This window comes from Xyrauchen texanus, chromosome 7 (genome assembly GCF_025860055.1).
Source record: "Xyrauchen texanus isolate HMW12.3.18 chromosome 7, RBS_HiC_50CHRs, whole genome shotgun sequence".
Lineage (NCBI taxonomy): Eukaryota > Metazoa > Chordata > Actinopteri > Cypriniformes > Catostomidae > Xyrauchen > Xyrauchen texanus.
Window position 1 is genome coordinate 8,629,432 of NC_068282.1, and position 22,344 is coordinate 8,651,775.

Consider the following 22,344-nt stretch of genomic DNA (forward strand, 5'->3'; position numbering starts at 1 on the left):
ATGGATTTTTATTGTAACCCATTTTATGTCCACCGGGAAAAAGTCGTAATCGTATCCTGAGCCATTTAAGGACCAGAATATCATAGAGACTTGCCGCGGGTTAAGTTGACATGAAAGAGTAAGCAACCATCCAGAACACCCTAGAAACTACCTAGCAACTATGCAGACCACTCTGGAAACCACCTAACAACCACCACGAACACCCTTGAAACCACCTAGCAACCACCCACAACACCACAGTAACCACCAGAACACTTTGGAAATCACCTAGCAACCAACCACAGCACTCTGAAAACATCTTTGCAACCACCCAAAAACACTCTAGTAACCACCAGAACACTTTGAAATCTACCTAGCAACCATTCACAACACCCTAAAACCACCCAGAACACCCTAGAAACCAACTACAACACCCTAGTAACCACCAAAACACTTTGGAATCTACCTATCAACCACCCAAAACATCCTAGAAAATAACCACACACCCTTTAAACCACCTAGCAACTACCCACAACACCCTAGTAACCACAAGAACACTTTGGAAACTAGCTAGTATCCACCCACAGCACCCTGGAAACCATCCAGAACACCCTAGAAACCACCTAGCAACTATGCAGAACATTCTGGAAACCACCTAACAACCACCATGAACACCCAAAATGAACAACAAGCAACCACCCAGAACACTCTAGTAACCATCAGAACACTTTGGAAACCACCTAGCAACCAAGCCAAGAAATTTGTATTTGTATAGCACCTCTCTCAAACATCATAGTTTCAAAGCAGCTTTAAAGAAATCCATGCAATAACACCTAGCAAATCATTACCAACCACCTAGTAACCACCCAAACACCCCAGAAACCACATAGGAACCACTCACAATGCCCTAGAAACCACCTAGCAACCAACCAAACACCTTAGAAACCAAATAGCAACCACTCACAACGCCCTAGAAACCACCTAGCAAATACCACATAGGAACCACTCACAACACCCTAGAAACTACCCAAACACTAGAAACCACATACTGTAGCAAATACTCACAACACCCTAAAAACATAGCAACCACACAGAACACTCTTGAAACAACCGCAAACACCACACACCACATAGCAACCACCCAGAACACCCTAGGAATCACTTAGAAACTACCAACAACATCCTAGAAACCACCTAGCAACCCCCTGAGCATCCTAGAAACCACCTAGCAACCATCCACAACACCTTAGAAACCATCCACAAAACCCTAGAAACCACCTAGCAGCCATCCAAAACTCCCTGCATCATGGCGATGACCTTTGCATGGACATACACCAATCACATATCTAGAAAATTAAAAAATCGAATAATTTATTTTATTAAAAGGCAACACCAAGGACAGATGTGGTAAAATGGGAATCCACTGCAGTTCACAGTCTTGCTTGATTAAGTGTTGTGTGCTGATGAGGCCCCCCCTTAATAATCAGTAATTAGAGCATCACTTAGCAAAGGGTAAATACCCCCAACTGCAGTAGAAATCACAATCAAACCTCACGCTTATGAAACACAGACCACATGCAAATAGTATGTAATTCAGATAAAAAAGAAGTACAATTTACAAAAAGTAAGAATAGCATTTTGGGAAATGCTTAAAGGGATAGCTCATCCAAAATAAAATTTAACAAAAATTCTGTCATCATTTACTCACCCTGTTTTTCCAAACCCCTTTGACTTTCTTCCATGAAACACAAAAGGAGATGTCAGGCAGTAAGCCCCTGTCACCATTCACTTTCACTGAATCTTTTGTGCATAAAATGAAAGTGAATGGTGACTGAGGCATAGTGTTATTCTGTCTATCATCTCCTTTTGTATTTCACGGAAGTAAGAAGTTCAGACTTCTTTGGACTATTTCTTTAAATCAGGGCATCAACCCACAACAACACATTATTTGGGTCATTTCTAAAAGGCCTGACTAAATTGAAAATACATATATAAGAGACACTCCTGACCTCGGAGGAGGAGAGGAGGAGAGGAGAGGAGGATGCCATTGTCATAAAAGTAAATTGAGGCACTTATATGTGTAATATCTGACCGTGACTGTGTTATTTTGAAACATACTCCATCTGTATTCGCTCATATATTGATTGCGAACAGGCGGGCATGAACATCATTGATTGCAATCTGCTGCTTATTAGCATATAGATTAGCTTTTGATGGGGCCAAGTAAATTAAGGTGGAACAGAATGAACAGAGAAGGTTAGAGAAGCGATGAGGATGAAACAAGGAAGGGAAGGTAAAAATAGCATGAAGAGATGGAATTGACGGGAAAGGTGTTTAAGGCAAAATTTCGGAATAAAGTAGCAAAAAGGACTTCCCGTCCTTGCATGGATGAAATCTTCACTGCTCAATCCATTTCTACTCTACACTGATGTTTTTTCACTTTCCCTCCCTTGTTTCTTCCATTGCTGAATGTGGTCCATCCATTAAGAAGACAGGATGGGATAACTAGAGGATAGAGTGAATTGACCAAGAGGATGAAAAGAGAAACAGGGATATAGATGTGGCCATAAAAGACAGAGAGATTAATCAGAGATGATGGGACGAGAGTAGAATAAAGAGAAGAGAAGGATGAGAAAGGAAAAGACATGGACAGGAGGTGAATGAGGCAATAAACCTGGCAGGGATGGGATGAGATGGGGGTGCGTCTGTCTGGTCTGGGTCTGATCCATATTAGTTACTCATTCATTCACTCAGCATGAAATGTGTGGGGGGCAGGGAAATGAGGCGGGGGTGGGCTGCCAATGGGAGCGACAGAGGGGGCACTGAGAAGAGAGCATTGAGAGGTGGAGGAATGTTGATTTCATGGTGTCTCTCACATCACTAAATTTTGACTCAATTAAAGCATTTCATTGACTGCTGTAAAAGTCCTATTAAACCCCTGTCTGTCAAAGTTACATATCCTGAGCTCTGTATAAAGGCTTTTGTTGTTGATGTTGTTATTTAGGTGACAGTGCACTGGTGATCATATGATGGAGGTTAACCCATTGAGACAGTATCTCATCAATTCTGAGGTCCATTTGCAATTTTGTCCCACGAGTGCTTTTAATTACCTGCATTTAGTTACCACTAGGAATAGTCAGATAAAATTATAACAAAAACAAATAACAGAATAACTATTGTAATATGATGGTCGATATTATAACTGTAAAAAAAAATGATACTGCCCAAAATTGTTATGGCATTGCAATAACTAAATACTAAATAAATACATACAATAACTTACATTTTTTATGTTTAAATAAATTATTTAAAATAAATAAATAAATAAAATATACAAATTCACATTAAAAGTCCAGTCTAAAAGTTTACATGCTTCTAGTAAAGTCAAACATTTAAACATTTTAATGTATAGTAGAAAAGGTGGATAAACTTGTAGACTGGAAAACTGAAATTTCTTGAACTGGAAAAATTAACCATCATTTATCTTTGGTTTTATAAGACCAATGTGGGGAAAAAAACACTTGCATTCAGACATATTGTGCATCCTGCAAAAACACAAGCTGACAAACTGTCCTGCCCCAAAATGTGAGTTGAGCCAAAAACTAGTGCTGACATTGCTTCAAAAATGTTCACACTAAACTCTCCAATCTATAATTTCCCATTCTTCAAGTGAAAACCGGCATCACAATTTTATAATGTACTATAGAAAAAGTGGATTACTAATTCCTTTGAAACATGCAGGCAGAGAAAAAGCATGTACTCTAATATAATTGAAAAGAAAAAATTAGCCATGACTGTATCTGCTACCAATAACTAGGGGGGAGGCACTTACGTTGGTAATCAGAAAACAATATGTTACTAATATTGTACCAATATGAACACAGATATCATAAATCCCTGAAAAACAACACAAGTTGTATCTAAAGTCATATTTTCACACAGTCTTCCAAAAGAAGAAATTCTTCTGTTGAAAGCCGCAGTAATAAGAAAAATGGTGCCCAATCCTATCAATCTATATGCATTTGTATCTAAAGGGCCCAAACAACCAATTGAAGCTATATAACACTTGCTGGTTGGTTCTACTAGACTAATGGCAGCCTGACAGTAGAAAATCCCAGAGTAACCCCATTCACCTTTATTCTATCTCTCTCTTTTTCCTCCTCCTCTGAGACTCAGTTAATTGGTGTACCCTGGGCACACCATTCTGTGTCAGTAGAGCCGCTCTGGCCCCAGACAGACATTCCCAAGTGACTCTGTATTCCTGAGCAGTGCAGCAGCATCAATGCAGCCGAGATGGATTAACTCTCCTTGAGAAGGCTGTGAATATAGAACACTGATGATGTCCACTAAGATGAGTTACTGAGGGGGCCCTCATACTTATTAATGGGAAGGAGGATATGAATGATACAATGAGTACCTCTGGAACCCCAAACCGTATTATGATTTTTGTAAAAAAAAAAAATACAATGGAATTGCTTGTTATGTGTAAATTCATTCATTCATTTGTATGGCTATGTATGGGCTGGGTCATCTATTTCATTTTCAAAATTGCATTTACTGGCAATTATTGAATGAACTATAATTTAGCATTATTGTGTATATCGTGATCATTTTAATGTACTTTTAAGGCCTTTAAGTTTCCTAACGAAATGTTTTGAGTTTCTCTGATTTAAACTTCAGAAAGAAATTTTTTTTTGGAGTTGGTTAGTTCAATTCATTTCCATGCATCTGTTCCAACTGTCCGTTTCAATAAATCGATTCAAAAATCCATTATTGGTTTGCATCATCACTCAAAAATGGTAACATTACTCAGTATATGAATTGTTCAACTGTATTGTTCATAAAAATGTAAATGATTAAAATCATTGTTTTTGTTTTAGTGAAAAATGATGTGGAAAAAAAGCTTTATTATAACTTTATTATATCATTTAGAAAAATGTAATTGATCTTATATCAATAGTATAATATAGATAATATAATATAATCGGGTTTGTTGTTACATTAAACATTTTTTTATAGACTTGGCTACATTGGATGTTTGTTTGAAATGATGGGTTCTCTGATTGAATTATTATTTTTTTTAAATCAAACAACTTTTTAAAGCCACTTCAGATAAAAAACAAAAAAGAATATTAACATGGAGATATTAAGGAGCACTTTAGAGGACAAGATGGGAATTTATTTTTCTGAAATAATTTCCTCGCAATAAATTTACCATGGTTTTACTAGAGTAACCATATTTTAACCATGATATTCATAGTGAAACCATAGTGATAATACTTGAAAACATAAACATTGGTAATAAAAATCATAATTTAGTGTTTATTATGCTTTTACTATACAAATAACAGTTTAACTATGGTTTTAACTATAGAGATTTTTAGCTACAGTCTATATTGCAAGCCATAATGGCCAACATACTATATAATTTACCTCATTTACCTTAAACATATAGATAAAATTATACTGTGAAGTTGCACTTGTAGTTTAATCCAAAGACATTTCAGTATTCGAGGCAGTTTTGTTAAAAAGTCCCACTTAAAAAATAAAATTGTCCTGCCAAAAATACAAAAACAGTTCTGCTGAAAATACGGCACTGCTTGCTTTCAAAGCACATGTCCCTGTCTGCGATATAAAACCAGTGATTTGTGGAAAGTGTTTGAAAAATACAGTGTGTGCTCTTTGAGTATAAAGTCTCCTGTCAGAGTGTCAGAATGCTACAAAGCAGAACACCTCTGTGACGAGAGTAGAGAACGTAAACACCAGGACAGGAAGACACCTGTCACTGAGACAGTCCGTTAAGAACATCATGTCGACATCTAGTCATGTCAGTGAATCTGGGAGCATATACAGGGCTTAACAATTAATTTAAACAGTAGTTCAGATTTGTATGGGTGTACTCACTTTTGTTGCCAGCGGTTTAGACATTAATGGCTGTGTGTTGAGTTGTTTTGAGGGGACAGCAAATTTACACTGTTATACAAGCTGTACACTCACTAATTTACATTGTAGCAAAGTGTCATTTCTTCAGTGTTGTCACATGAAAAGATATAATAAAATATTTACAAAAATGTGAGGGGTGTACTCACTTTTGTGAGATACTGTAATTTGTTAAAAAAATAAACATTTATCCCTACAAGGGAAATTTCTTGACAACATATTGTAATACTTTGTGTAAAAAAAGAAATACATTTCTATTTTTCCTAAAACAAAATCTTTACAACAAAAGTTACAACAATATACAATAATTAGGTTTTTACACAATATGTAGAAATAAGCTGACCTCATCTCATTCATTTTCAATGAGAGGTGGCGACTTCCGGCAACACGTGTATTGGCGACTGTTGGCGACCAGATGTGGGCGTGTCCAGTAATGAGACAAAGTTGAGAAATGTTTAACTTTATGCAAATGAAGAGCGATTTTCGGGAGCAATACAAGAGAAGATGGTAGAGCTCAAGTGATCCTAATATTTTAATAATAATATTAATTGTAAAGAAACAGAGCTGTTTAGACTCTCCATACACACCACTATCAACCTAACCGCCAGCCACTGGCGACATGCAGCAAAAAAAATTTGCTGGCAGTGTGAATGCAGCTTTAGTCTTGGATCAGCAGTTAGAATGGGTCAATTCATAAGTTACTGTATGCCATTGTTTTCCCTCCAAACTGTGTTTATGAATTTACAATATGGTTGTCATTACAGTGCAGTTGTATATTTTCAGACTCCCAAAATGTTTTATTTTAACATTGTTTTTATGTGAATAAATAATGGTACATTTCTAGTTTCAAAATGATTTGTACTTCAGACCTTTGTTTTGTTGGACATAAAACTAGCTTCATACCATGTGATCCACATCTGGTTTTCAATCAATGAAAATGGGTCAAATTAAACAAATTTCAAATGAAGCCTCATTAAGAGCCACATATCTCTAGGATTTAACCATATAGGGCCTGAAAAATGAAGATACAAAAAGGAAAGTTTGTTCAGAACCAGAATCTAAAAATATATTCATACTTCTGGATTTATAGGCAATCCAACTTTGGGATTTTTTTATTAACTCAAATCAATAGCATATAACTCAACAAGGAGTGCTGAAGTCAATTGATTTAAGTAATGCACCTAACAATTTCTGTGTAAAAATAACGATTCTGTGACGATTCTAATATTATTTTTACCTGTATTTTTGCTCCAAAATCATAAGCGAAAATTGTCATATTGATCCCCTTATACATAATAATGGATTACTCTGTAAATATTGATCCAATACATTTAAAATGGTGTTTTTTCTTATTATTTATGTTTATCTTTCTTCTGAAAAAGTAAGCGCAAATTAAAAAATTTCAGATTTTTTAGAATGTAATAACCCATAAAAATATACATATTGAACACATAACAATGTTCAATTCATTAATATAAAACCAAATGCTTTCAGGTTGCAAACCAATATTTTGTATGTTTGCGAGGCAACAAGTATTGCACAAGTACATGATCAAACAGCCCTCGCCCAATAGGGCAAGTGACAGTTCCATCAACTGGCCCAAAAATCTCTCACACTTGCCCTGGGCCATCCTCATTGCTGAACCCTATACTTCTTTAATTAGACTGCATTATGGGAGATTTCATCTATGGGGACAGTTTGAACTGTACCGACCAACACTTTTAGGCACATAAACTTACATTTACACATTGATGGATCTGTTTTGAGTTAAAACTGAGACACTTGAAGTCCTTATTATTAATCTTCACATTAGGCTCCCAGTGCAATTAACCTTCAGTCCCACTCCCAAGAATTCTGGGTCATTGCACAAAGGAGGGAGTTGGTTTATTTAATAAAAGCCCTTTAAGGCAGCCTGAGAAAGAGCTGCTGGATTAAAGGATGGATGGATAAGCAGATAGATTCTTTCACAGACTGTATTTAGTGAAACTTGGAAATTATTATTGCTCATACCTAGAGTTAAGTATTTAAACAAACCTCTAACACTAAGTATTAAACCTTGACACATTACTCAAATCATGCGGCTTGTTGAGGAAAGATGTTTTATTACTTTTCTTAGCAATATGACTTAAAGGTTTTGCATGGCAGATGATAAAACTTGTGAAAAAATCCCATAGACTTCTCAAGCCATATCTAGGGACCAGAATATCATAGAGATTTGGGGATGAGCACTTTTGACTTGGACTAATTTTGTAAGCATTACAGTAAAGCACATAGCAAAAAACAAGAACACAATATGAACTACTTAGCAATGCCCTAGCAACCACCCAGAACACCCTAGCAACCGCATAGCAATGCCTTGCGACCACCCATAGCACCCCAGCATCGTGGTGGTGAGTTTTGCGCGGCAAATTAGGGTGTGCTAGTGCATGCCAGGGCCAGTTTTGTTCCCACTGTCACTTCCGGGGCTTCAATGTGCCACCTCAGGGATTTCTCAGGGTCAATGGTCTCTGGCCTGCCGAATTAACCTTGGGCCAAACAAGGCCAACTAGGGATTGAGGTGGGGTCAATGTCAAAGGCGGAGTTTCGGCAAACTTGCCAGGTTGTGTATAAAGCACACAATGGTACATGTTTGGGAATTTTTTTTTAAATGTGGGCACAATACAACTCCGTTAAAACACCCAATGGACAAAGTGGTGCCCACAGAAAGATCTTTTCATGGTTTGAGATCATGGATGATGTGCTGGGCTGGATGTAGTAGAGAAATCATTCAGGACACTATGGTAGCTACAGTCGGTGAGTTGTCAATGCTAACTTATTTACTAGCTTGCTAATTTTTACAAAATAATTGCAATATTCTAGATAACATGATACCTCAGCTTGAGATATCTTCTTACTTGTGAAATGAACGGGGTGTGTAATGTTGGCACCAGGGTGGCGTATTAAGGGTGGTTTTAGGGCAAAGCTGTGGGGCTATTGGCCTGATGGTGAGGACGCAGATCGAATTTGTTCACGCAGCTCGAGGTTCGAGGCTCTTGGCCCCGGCTGGCCAGTTGATAGCCCTGGCTTGCACTACCCCGATAGTGGAAAAGCGGCTATTGAGAGAGACCCCCCAGTATCGTGGTCGATCAGAATGGGTTTTTTCAATGATCGAATCTTAAACTTTTACATAAAGTCTCACCAATCTTGATGGGATCACTTTCGAATAACCAATCACTTTGAACTTTTCTTCAACTTGAAGAAAACTACAATCTGTCCCATCATGCAACAGAGGAAATCACAGGGTGATATATGCCCTCAGGAAATCTTTTTTTGGCAGGTGGTGATATATACACAATATACCAGTGGCGTGCAGTCAGCCCCTTCAGAGATTTTCCTAGTCGACTAGTTTAAGCCATTAGTTGACTAGTCGCATGTTTATGATATTAATTTAATATACATTTTACACACACACACACACACACACATATATTTCTCACAATATCCAATTACATCAGCGTGAGCGGTGAATATTTTTGTTGTAGTGATTTTACATTGAAAATGTAATTTATTTATTTAAAAAACGAAAAACTTAAATCAAATACATTTCTAAATTAAAATTGCACTCCAAACTGAAATGAAAAGCAATTAAAATAATGAAGTGATCAAAACAATAATGTATGTCTATAAATATATATATATATATATATATATATATATATATATATATATATATATATATATTGTTTTGGAAACCAAGGAATGGGTTACACATTGAACTTGGAAAGTTTCCCTTCCTCCATCTGCATTTGCATCTCTACCCAAGTCTAACGGCAAACAGTACATGTCCCCAGCTACAGACAAGCAGTCCACTCCATTCAGGAAGTTGGATTTTCTAACTTCCTACTAGAAAAAGGGCAATCTAACACCACTTGAAGTCGGAACTTGGAAACTCATGCCTAAATCTTCAATTCCGATTTTGCTGAGATGTAGGTGTGTGACTTCACACAAACATGTCGGCACCCAGGGAGATGTACTAAGTTAGAAATAAATGTATTAAAGGGGTTCCTGGTTTATGCACTGCACACCACTGCAATATAAAATTAACCAGGCCTTCATCATTTATTTTAAAATTTATTTATTTTATTTCACTTTTCAAATTTAAATACTTTTTAAGCCTTGTTCCAGACCCTGACTTTCAATATGAAACTATGAAAATCCATTATAAAAATACAAATTATTACATGCTTTAAACTACAATAATCTAAACAAAGAGTGAAATAAACCATATAACTAAACCAATAAACCATTAAAAATGTATTGTGAAAACAAGGCTATATATATATATATACTATACAGATATATCTACCTATCTATATGACATCATATATAGACAAGTGATGTCTATATACAAGTAAGGACTATAGATCAGGGTTTTTCCTGCATAGAGAATTACTAGGTGGCTGCCTCCGTCAAATTTCGTGCCGCCTCCAGCTGTCTAAAAAACTCTGGTGGGTGTCTTCATGGAAAACACTAACAAGCGTTACACTTGGTGGATTGTCATTGCAGTCGTAACTGCAAATCGCAGCAATAATAATAATAAAAATTCCATTGTCGAATAGTCGCTTGATGTCAATTAACGTAACTTGAGATCATATAAAACTATAATGATGACACGAGAGATGAGGGGAGCGCTGCAGCTCCAGTGTCTGATAGAAACACAGATCACAGCTTGGCAATATATATCTTTATTTCATACTTAATTAAAGTTCACATAACATGGGAGCGTGCCATGTAAATAAACAAGAGCTGCTTCAACCAGTCGCGGAGGAGACCCAATCAGAGCGGGAGTCGAGACCGGGAGAGATTTATCATTCCGCCGGCTGATGCGCACTCTAACATGGAGATGCTCGTCTCTCACCCCCACTGTCTGCAGCTTGCAATGTCATCATCATAAGATCATCTTATGTGAAAAATAAAACTAAAATGACAACAACAATAAAATGTGTTTATATATATATATATATATATATATATATATATATATATATATATATATATATATATATATATATATATATTGGTTTTGGATAGACTAGATTGAAAAATGCCTATCAATAATACTCTTATAGCTAAAAATGTTTAGTGTGGTAAAATGTCAATATGACTAAATGTTACTAAAATATTACTAAAATCTCAACTGTTTTCATTGACTAAAACTACATTAAAATGCCCAGACTTTGTCAACTAAAACTTGACCAAAAAAAAAAATAGGATAAGGTTGACTAAATATGATAAAAACTAAAAAGGACATTTGACACAGGACTAAGACTCAATTAAAAAAAACAGATGACAAAATTAACACTATTATTCAGTTGCCAGGTCATTAGGAGTGTATTCATGCAAATCCAATGTTTACGTGTTCTTAACGTCACTTTTTTTTTATAAGTATGATACCACCTCCTCCTCATTTTGAGCCAGGAAAAACCCTGTAGATACAGCAAAAGCTTTGCCATAATCTTCGCCATGATTTACTACAGTGTGTAAATGATCAATTTAATGTGAAAATTGAATTACCTTATCACATCCTATAGTTTTCTATGCACGCAGGACCAAACTCAAAGCAAGCGGCTGCATCATAATTCCATGAGTTTGAATGAAACTTCAATGTTTTGGAGTCTGCAGATCAGAACATTCTGGATTTAATAAGATGCAGACATTTTTGTGATGAGATCTGGTTTAGAGCAATTCCTGCTTCTCATTTTTGTCCCGCTGTGTTGTTATTTGGCTTGAATCACCAACTTGGAACTACTAAAGTCAAGCACATTTTAAACACACGTATGCACGGACACACATGCACGCAATCATCCAATTGCACTGTGGTCTGGCGCACTCATTCACATGGTGTCCATTCTGTATAATCTGGTCTAATGTGGGTCACACAGAATGCCAAGGGCACAATGACCCGGCCCTGACCCCAGACTCTACCCTCATGGGCGTTTCACACACATACAGATGCACACATGTACACTTGGCTTCAAGGAACCTGACCTTCAAAGGAATATCATTCAGACATCACTCCATTTCAAGGGCTGCCTTGTAACCACTAAATTCTTTATCCATTATAATGCCTGATAATATTGCTATCGTCCTACAGATTTGGAGTAAATCTCAAGAGTTGTTTTGTGTTGTAGAATTCACTTACACCAAACTCTTATCTATACACATAGACATGCTAAAGAACACCAGGTTTTGTGCTTTGAATTGGATTCCTATGTAAATACAAAGGCATTTGCATACACAGGTTTGTCAACAGCAGGTCGGGGTTTTCGTTCCTCGTTCCTCAAACTGTCAAATCTGGGCTGGCTTATTTAAAACGGGTCTGGTGGCATGCAGTAAGAAAACAAACACATTCACTTTCCCTACCTACATTTAAAACCACATTAAAGAAGGTATTTCACAACATGCACATAAATTAGGCCTACCTTAAGCTTTGGCTTTGCCTTTCCTTTACTAGGATTGGATTTCTTCCTTCTTTCCTTGCTATTCTACACCATTTCTGGGTTGTGTGTGTGTGTCGTGATCTTTACCGCAGACCAGAGAGAGAGAAAGTGGGGGGAATCTAGGCATTAGCGTTCCAAACGTCACATGTGACATGGCTTCAGCCAATCACAGCATGATGTGTGTGGTCTTGCCCCTCCCCCTTATTCTTAAATCCCTCCTCTGCTTCTTGTTCTGTCAGTCTACCAGCACCATGGCAACACAAAGGCCTTTTATTTCTCTGTGGGATCTAATAGTACCTTGATTGAAATGCATCCTGTAAAAGTTTACTGATGAATTAACATAAGCAATAAAAAAGGGTGTAACCATTGCCATCAATAATTAAATGTTTGCTTAATAAAAATGGCAAAATAAGTAATTTTTGTCCTGTGAAAGCAAAGCCTTTTGTCAAACGTATACCTAATGTAGTTCTTGACTTATAAATATAAAATACATTAAACAATGAATATGCAATCCTATAATCATGGAAAAGACACATTAAAATGGTATAATTTTATGAAAATTAAATGCTTATAATATTATAATAACCATGTTATTTAGGTTATTAATATATACAAATTAATTATTTTAATTAATTGTCTATTTTACAATTGGAAAATTAGATATATATATAATTAGCATTGACAACTCACCAACTGTAACTGCCATGGTGTCCTGAGTGGTTCTCCACTAACATGGGACGATGTCCCAGCACATCATCCATGATCTCAAACTATGGAAATGGCATATATATATATATATATATATATATATATATATATATATATATATATATATATATATATATATATATATATATATATATATATTCACTTATTTATTTATTAATATATATAACTATATAACTATTTGAGGAAGATGTATGTCAATAAATCAAATTACCCTGTATTACACCATCTGCATGACATTGTACTGTCTAATCCTGACTAAGAAATTTTCATTTTTGGAATATCTGCTTTGCAATTCATTTCACAATAATCTCAATTATTTGTGATATAGAATGGTTAATATCTTTTGGACAGCTGGGAAAAAGTGTAGGATGGGCTCTGTGTAGACAATTAAAGGGTTCCAATATATGCAAATATATTCAAATAACTGGACACGAGGTTCACAGTAAAACAAAGTCCAGAGGTTCCTGGTGTTAAGCTGTTTGTTTAAAAGGCTAATTCTAAGTGTGTTGTTTGGTTCAGAGGGTGATTGCCCTTTATGTCATGAGGAGAGGTGGAAGACACTGACATAAATCTAGCTTGTTCATGTTTGTATGTATCAGTTTCTTTTATTAATATGAAATAGGGCTTTCATACATTATGTACCCAGAGAAAGTTGCTCTTTTAATTAAGGAGAGACCAGAACCATATCTATAGACAAGCAACATTTGCAATAAACCCCTTAAATTAAGGAAACCCCTATTGACAATACACTTAAAATTATAATTAAGGGGTTTCCTAACTTAACAAGTTTTTGTCAGAAATGATGGGACAAAAGAATATACAAAATACAAAGAACAAGATACAGGACTGACTAGGGCAGGGGGAGAGAGTGATAAGTAACAGGACTCAAAGAACAATTGAGCCATGAACACAAAACAGAGTGAGGCAGATATAGGCAGGGAACTTGCTCGCAGCAAGTTGGAATGATCAGCATTCCCGTGATAATCAGGGTTCCAACGTCAGTGTTGATTACGCGAGCCAGCGACACCTGAATCAATCCTGGAAACATGAGCGGACTCACCGAGAACGTGACAGTTTGTTGCAAGTGGGCTCCATTTTCAAGGTGGCTTGGGCCAGTTAATAACCACCCAGAACACTCTAAAAACCATTTAACAATGACCTAGAAACAATCTAGAAACAACCCTAGCAACCATCTTTCAACACCCTAGCAACCACACAAAACATCCTATAAACCATCTATCATTTTCCCTGGTATCCACACAGAACAGCCTAACAACCTTCTAGCAACTGCCAAAAAAAACCTAGCAACCATCTATCAAAGCCCTTGCAACCACCCAGTACACTCTAGCAACCATCTATCAACACCCTAGCAACCACTCATAAAACTCTGGCAACCATCAAGCAAAACTCTAGCAACCACCCAGAACACCCTAACAACCATCTAGCAATGCCTTAGCAACCACCCAATACACTCTGGTAACCACCCAGAACACCATATTTGGAAATGCACTAGCAACATTCTAGAACACCCTAGCAGCCACCCAAAGCCTTCTAGTAACCATCTTTCAATGCTCTTACAACCACCAGAACACCCTAGAAACCATCTATCAACACCCTAGAAACCACCCAAAGCATCCAAACAACCATCTAACATTGCCCAAGCAACCACCCAAAACAACTTAGCAACCATCTATCAACACCCTTGCAACCACATAGCAACCACCCAAACAACCATTTAATAACAAACTAGAAACAATCTAGAACACCCTAGCAACCATCTATCAACACCCTTGCAACCACCCAGATTACCCGAGCAACTATCTAGCAATGCCCTAAAAACCACACAGAACACCCTTGCAACCATCTAGTAATGCCTTAGCAACCTCCCAGAACACCCTTGCAACCATCTAGCAATGCCCAAGAAACCACCCAGTACACACTTACAACCATCTAGCCACACTCTAGCAACCACCCAAAACACCCTTGCAACCATCTAGCAACACCCTAGCATCCACCCAGAACACCATGGCAACAATCCTAGCTAGAAATGCACTAGAAAGCAACATCCTAGAAAACCCTAGCAACAACCCAAATCATCCTAGCAACCGTATATCATTGCCAAAGTAACCACCCAAAACACACTACCAACCATCTGGCATTGCCCTAGCAACATCCTAGAACACCCTAGCAACCACCCAAAACATCCTAGCAACCATCTATCATTGACCGCCCAAAATACCCTAGCAACCATCTATCAATGCCCTTGCACACGCTTAGAAACCACCCAAAACTCCTTAGAAACCATCTAACAATGCCCTACAAACCACCCAGAAATCCTTTGCAGCCATCTAGCAATGCCCAGCAACCACCCAGAACACCCATGCAACCATCTAGCAATGTCCTATCTAGCAATGTCCTAGCTAGCAACCACCCAAAACACCCATGCAAGCATCTAGCAATGCCCTAACAACCACCCAAAGCACACTGGCAACCATCTAGCAAAACAATAGCAACCACCCAGAACACCCTAGCTAGAAATGCACTAGCAAGCAACATCCTAGAACACCCTAGCAAACACCCAAAACATCCTAGCAACCATCTATAATGTAATTTTTTTTTCTGAAAAAGTTAAAATCTAGTTCCTATTAAAAATGGTTTTGATTTAGGGCAAAGCAGATGAGCTCAAGAATTTCCACCATCAAATAAATATTGATTGTAAATAAGTCAACTTTGTGTATGCAAGCTTTTTCTTTTAATATAACAGTTGATATGTATTAGGTAGCAACATATCTGCATTGTCCAATCCATAGAATTATATTTGGAATCATTTATTTTCATTTGTCATTTTGGACTACAATCCATGTCTCTATCAAGCATCAATTGTCTGATATTCGGAAATCGTTGTAGTCATCATAATGATCATTCTAAATAATTAATCTGTAATATAACTTATCTAGTTTGACTAGCATTTAATTATCTGGTCCTCAACAGCTCCCCTGATACCCTGCTTCCAGACACAGTTACCCACTGCCTTAACTTGTTTTCCAGTAAAACAGTAATTCCCATAAGCCACGCTGTGGAGAACCAGAGGCATCCGGTGGTATATCACATGTCACCTCATCGGTGGATTTTATTGCTGTCACCCTGTAGAGCAATGGACCTCCAAATTGACATGAGCATCATATTATGTGGGTGTGTAATAGAGTATGCATAATTCATGGGCGAGAAGATGAAATATTTATGTGGAGTCCCTCTGTGCCGCTGATGTCCTGTTGTTAATGCCTGCAATTGTTTGTGTGATACCCCGAGTATCTTCTTTAGATGAGTCTAGGGAGCATAATGAGCTTTCAATTTAGAATGAGGGTTTAATTGATATACATTTTTGATTGATATTAATTTTTGATTAGCAAGTTAAATAAATAAATATAATAAATTAAAAAAAAAAACAAGAGCATTCTGTTGAACTATTGAAAGCACAGATCTATAACATCCTCCTAATGGTAAGTCAGTATGTCATCACCTCATTTGACCTCAGAGGAAAGAGGAAACGTTAACCACTGATGGAGATCAAAGCTACAGTGCTCGAAGTGATCAGACATTCATCAGAAATAAAGGAAGTCCCAGAATATTTAGCAAAGAGCTTGTCTGCACTGTATATTATTTAACATATTTATCAGTTTTTCATATGTTGAATAGGGGTGGTGGTGGAATGTGTACAGTGGTCTGTTGTGATACCACAAGTAGGTCAGGGTAAGAACATTTTTAACTTTGTTGTGACTGCCATCTAGTGGTCCTAAGCATATTTATATTATAAAACTAGGGGTCTTCTCAAAGATTGTCTGCTGCTGTCAGTATGTTATTGATATTGAACTAATTAAACTACAACAACTATAATAATGATAAAAAAAATATTATTATATTACTTAATATTATATAATTATTTTAAATAAAATGTAAGTAATTAAAATGTAATCGATTTTCTTGTACCAGGTTCCTGCTAAAATTATTAACGTATGTCATTAAAGACTTTAATTCAACACTTCAATCTAACGACTGTCGTTTTTGTTTGCCTAGGCAACAGGTCTATACAATATATATATATATATATATATATATATATATATATATATATATATATATATATATATATATATAGATAGATAGATAGATTGGGCTGGCCAAGATAGGGTCTTGATTTGGTGGTCCTCCATCCACACATTGATTGACCTTGCTGTGTGGCATGGGAGCATTGTCCTGTTGGAAAAAACAATCCTCAGAGTTGGGGAACATAGAGCAGAAGGAAGCAAGATTTCTTCCAGGATATCCTTGTACGTGGCTTGATTTATGTGTCCTTCACAAAGACGAATGTCCCCCGATTCCAGCATTGCTGATGCACCCCCAGATCATCACAGATGATCACAGAAAGAACCTAAATAAAAAAACATCTAGTTTTTAGTCTCTGCTACCCACTAACATTATCAGCAAGTATAAATGCTGATTAGGGTTAGACTGAAAATGGAAAATCACTTGTGCATACATAAAACATTCGGTCTATGGTTGTGATTTACTGTGGCTTACTCCACCTGTCTCACAGTATATTTAACCGCTGTGCACAAGGGCAGTTGTCATAACATGTCTTGCAGTGTTTTAATAGTAGGGATTCTGATTCATTCCAATCCGTTTACCAAAGATAATCGTTCAGTCACCATTTCTAGAGATCCTTATGCCAGTAGGTGGCGACAAATAAGCGTCTTTATGTTAAAAGTAAATTATTTCTAGTTGTTTACATCCAAAACAACCGGAGTGAAATAAGAGCAATTCGTTCACTTTAAAGATTTTTTCGACAACAGCACTCTCTATTCTAGTGTATAGGATAAACTTAAGTGAAATGAAAAATGGTGTTCCAAGGTGCTCGCAATAAGAGTTTAAAACCTGTGAAACTAATAAGACATATTGTCAAAAAACAATTAAAACTATTAACTTTTTCCAACATAAAGAGTCAGGGTTGACAAAAAAAAAAAAAAAAATATCCTTATCGATCGGATTATACCTTACATCGATTAAAAAAAAAAAAAGTGGTTTATGACAACGAGGCTGTGAGGGATTGAGGTACAGGCTCTTCAGTGGGTTGTACAGATTGTTCTGCTGAAGGAACATTGAAAAAATATTTCTTAGAACATTCAGTAGATACAAAACTCCAGACAACTGCTCGCCTCAGCGAACATTTAGCAAAATTTCTTATCGGCTACTAAACACTTTCTTACTGCCATTGGATATAATCGGTAGGTGTGACCAATAGCGCCACCTACTTTGAGGCCGAAAGCTTTTTAATGTTGTTAAAGCTGCGTTCACTCTGCCAGCGACAAAACGACCTAATTTTATAAAAAAAAAATTTATTACATCACATTGACAATAATGTGGCAGATTGCATATTCAGTGACAAAACGACCTCATCTCATTCATTTTCAATGAGAGCTGGCGACTTCCGGCAACACGAGCGACGGCGCCGTTGGCGGGCGTGTCCAGCGACGCGACAAAGTTTAGAAATGTTTAAATTTATGCAAATGATAAGCGACTTTCGAGAGAGGATGGTCTCATCTGATCCTAATAATAATATGAATTGTAAAGAAACTGTGCTGTTTAGACTCTCCATACACACAACTAGCGATTAACCGCCAGCCACTGGCAACATGCAGCGATAAAGTTGCTGGCAGTGTGAACGCATCTTAAGTCAGTCAATACGAACATATCAGCGTGCAGTTATTAGCCAGCTGGTGCAAATTGACCTTAATCTTTATGATCATTTACATAAAGACATTTTCCAAGGACATGTCATGCCTTTTTTGTTTATTTTGTCAAAAGGAATAACATCCAATCAAATAATCTTCAGTGCCCATTCACTCATTTTTTTTAGATGCTGCTTCACTCATGTACCATCTGCAGTTAAAGCTGTTCACACATCTGCCATAGTAAGTTATGCCTATCATCATTCATTTGTCTGTATTTTTACTATTAACACTCTTTTATACACCAATCTTTGCAGTTGTAACAATGTCATCATAAATTACAATAACAGAGTGTAATCAGCGCAAATTAGCACCAATAGCATGTTAGCGCATTAGCATCATGAATTCAGAATGTAAATAAGACAAATTGTGCATTTTCTACTACATATATACAGAGATTATTTAGCAGAGATGGGCCACTTCTATTAAAATGAATGGGAGAAATTGGAACGCCAACGGCAGCCAACAGTCAATGGATGTAGAAAGGAAGTCCTACCTCACAGTTGAAAGAGCCAATCACCTTTTAGATACAGTCATCAGTCATCGCCTGTCAATCAACTCAACAATAGGCATGCGCATTAAAAAGCCAAGAAAGATGTGTTTTTTTTAATCTGAGGTAATGAAGCACCATTTATGAAAACAGTGTTGTCAGACTTTGCTGCTGATTCAAAATATGTCCTTTGATACTAATCTTGACCAACCGTTTAAGAGATTTCATTCCTTTCCCATTCAAGTAGATAGGGGCTGCACTGGCAAGACTGGCAATAGCGTCCCGAGAGCGTTCCAAAGATGGCTGCCAGTGGACTGACTTGCTAGAAAGACTTTGATATATATTACTTTAAATCATCATTGAGTGGTTAAAAAAAGCATCTTTTACTGTTCTAGTATGAATTCTACTCATAGAATGAGGCAAAAAGTAATTGATAACACATTTTAATGTCATATTATTGCATAAATAGTCATGAGCGTCCTCATTTTTAAATGTACTTCTAAATACCTCCCACAGTGGTTAGGCGGCTGTCTGAATGTTTGTAAACAGTAGACCTTTTCTCGGCTGTTTAGAACATCTTTTTACCCTTGAACGTATTACAAAGAACTTCTTCGGAAATAAATCGGGGCCTTATGTTCGTCCCTCATAGCCTCATTTTCATTCCCGTAAAAAAATCTAACATGGCGCTACTGTGAATAAGGTCTACGTCAAGAATGCCACATCACACCGCAGGACCATTTTCTGCATGTGACTTGTGAAATGCAACTGGATGATTTAAAATGGTGATTTTTTTCCCCGAAGCAATAGTGATAGTCACGCACATCTAAAAACATTTCAAATCCTATTTTTCAAACAAAGTCATGTCTTGATGTTTATGTAATTTAACTGTTAATGCTTACAGTGTAACTGCTGAAACTACATTAAACAGGGAATTTGTAGTGCGACAGGTAATCTGGCAGTGGCTGTAAGCTCCTCCCTTTACTGGCTGCAGGCATTATGGGTTGGTTGGCATTGCTGTGCCCTTTGATGGCCTGGCAGAGCAACTTGCGAAATACCAAATGTGTGACAGAGAAAAGATTACCACAAGACAGGGTCGCAAATGGTGACCTATTATTTATGTGTTAGTCTATACTGTATGTAAGGTATGTGAAGATGATAAGTGTGTGACAAAGATAAAATAGATCTGTGTTTGATCTTCTTTGAGATATAGCCTGTAGTGGCTTTTTTTTCTGAAAAAGTGAGCACTGAGACTTTGCATGATTTTGGTCATCTCTATCAGACAACTTCTATTTCTTTTCTAAATGCAGTTTTGTTTGTGACAAGTGCATGTAACAGAGTAATACTTTGAAATGTCACTCTTAGCCATAAACTAAGAAAAGCGTTCTCCTTCTTTTCATCTAGTGTCAAGTCTTAACCACTTCCTGTCGTCTGTCACCGAGATAGTAGAGCAAGAGATGCTGTACGCATATTAACTAACAAGTTAAATGTTATTCATCTGAAAGCTGTAATGCAAATATTATCTAGGCCTATACAGTATGATTTCCATAAACTCATTTAAGGCTTTAATACCTCTGTCAGGCCAGTCCTTTCTTTGCACTCAGGGATGAAAAAATAGGCCTATCCATTTTGCTTGACATTAGATTTATTGCACATCATTGTATGGAAGATGCAACATGCATACATTTCTTTATACATTACAGACAAGATTAAAATGCCATTTTTGTATCAAAAATTGTGAAACATATATGACCAACATATTTAACAGCTATTCATATTGTAAAAGAAAGGGATGCTAATGTTAAAGCATGGTAAATCATTTAAAATAGTTTTATGAAATACTATTAGTTTATGCTAAATAATATTAGTAAAACAAGGAAAAAAGTAAAACAACATTTTGTAAAATTATAAAAAAAATAAAAATAATGTTTAACTTTATGAAGGTTCAAAATTTGAACGTTAACTCCCTTCAGACAATGTCAGATGCATTCACATTCATTTTTTTCTTTTTTTTTTCTTAGTACAATATTGAAACTCCCAAAATCAGTGTTTACATAGAAATCCTTAGTTCCTCTTTCTCATTGTTACTTGTTTATTAATTTAGATAGACGACTCACTTGTGACCTGTTCAGTCAGGATATTTAGTCTAAGTGACCATGCTGTTCCCTTTTCCTTGTGCCTTGAATGGCCATTACAAACATCAAAAGCACCTTCATCTTTGCATAATGACTGTTTCCAAGTCACATTGATGTGGAGAGTAAGATACCATTATTGAGACTATTAGAGGTTTAATTGGTTTACACTGACCAAAGTTAATCAAGTTAAAAAAATAATGCAAAATTAAACATTTAAGAAAGCCCTTTAGTTTTAGAACTGATTATCTGGTAATACACATGTAGTGGAGACTGGGGCTAGTTCTCACAATTTTTACTCCAGTGACTATTTCTCAGGGTTGAGTTATTTTTGAAAGTCACATTCTGTACAGGCACATACCTTAAAGATTTAACTTAAAAAAAAAAAACTACCGAACACCTCCATATAATTAAATATAATGATATATATATATATATATATATATATATATATATATATATATATATATATATATATATATATATATATGCAGCTCTTTTACACAAGTTGACCACTTTTAGTGACAACGTGCACCAAGACATGTTGTCTCACTATATGGGTTAAGTTGTCACAAGAAGAACCTAATGACACTGATTTGACAAGAATACGTCTTTGAAATTTGAGTAAAATTAAAATTGAAATAAAAACCTAAAATATAAAGTAAAAAAATCTGTCTTATCATCCGTATTTAAAATTAATTATGGGCTCATTAATGGGGTTTCTTCTGAATTGAAACAGTAAAACAAATATGCAACACAAAACAATTAATGAAACAACAAAAATGGAAAAGATAAAATACAAAAATATCAAA

General features: G+C 36.4%; 1 protein-coding gene across 1 annotated transcript in view; it reads right to left on the minus strand.

The window, feature by feature from the left end:
- phc2b (polyhomeotic homolog 2b (Drosophila)) overlaps nt 1–12,492 on the minus strand; it is a 54,597-nt gene extending 42,105 nt beyond the window's left edge. The window contains exon 1 of the mRNA XM_052131113.1: nt 12,381–12,492. The gene's annotated coding sequence lies outside the window, so the exon portion shown is untranslated. The remainder of the gene's footprint in view (nt 1–12,380) is intronic.
- Nucleotides 12,493–22,344: the final 9,852 nt, after the last annotated feature.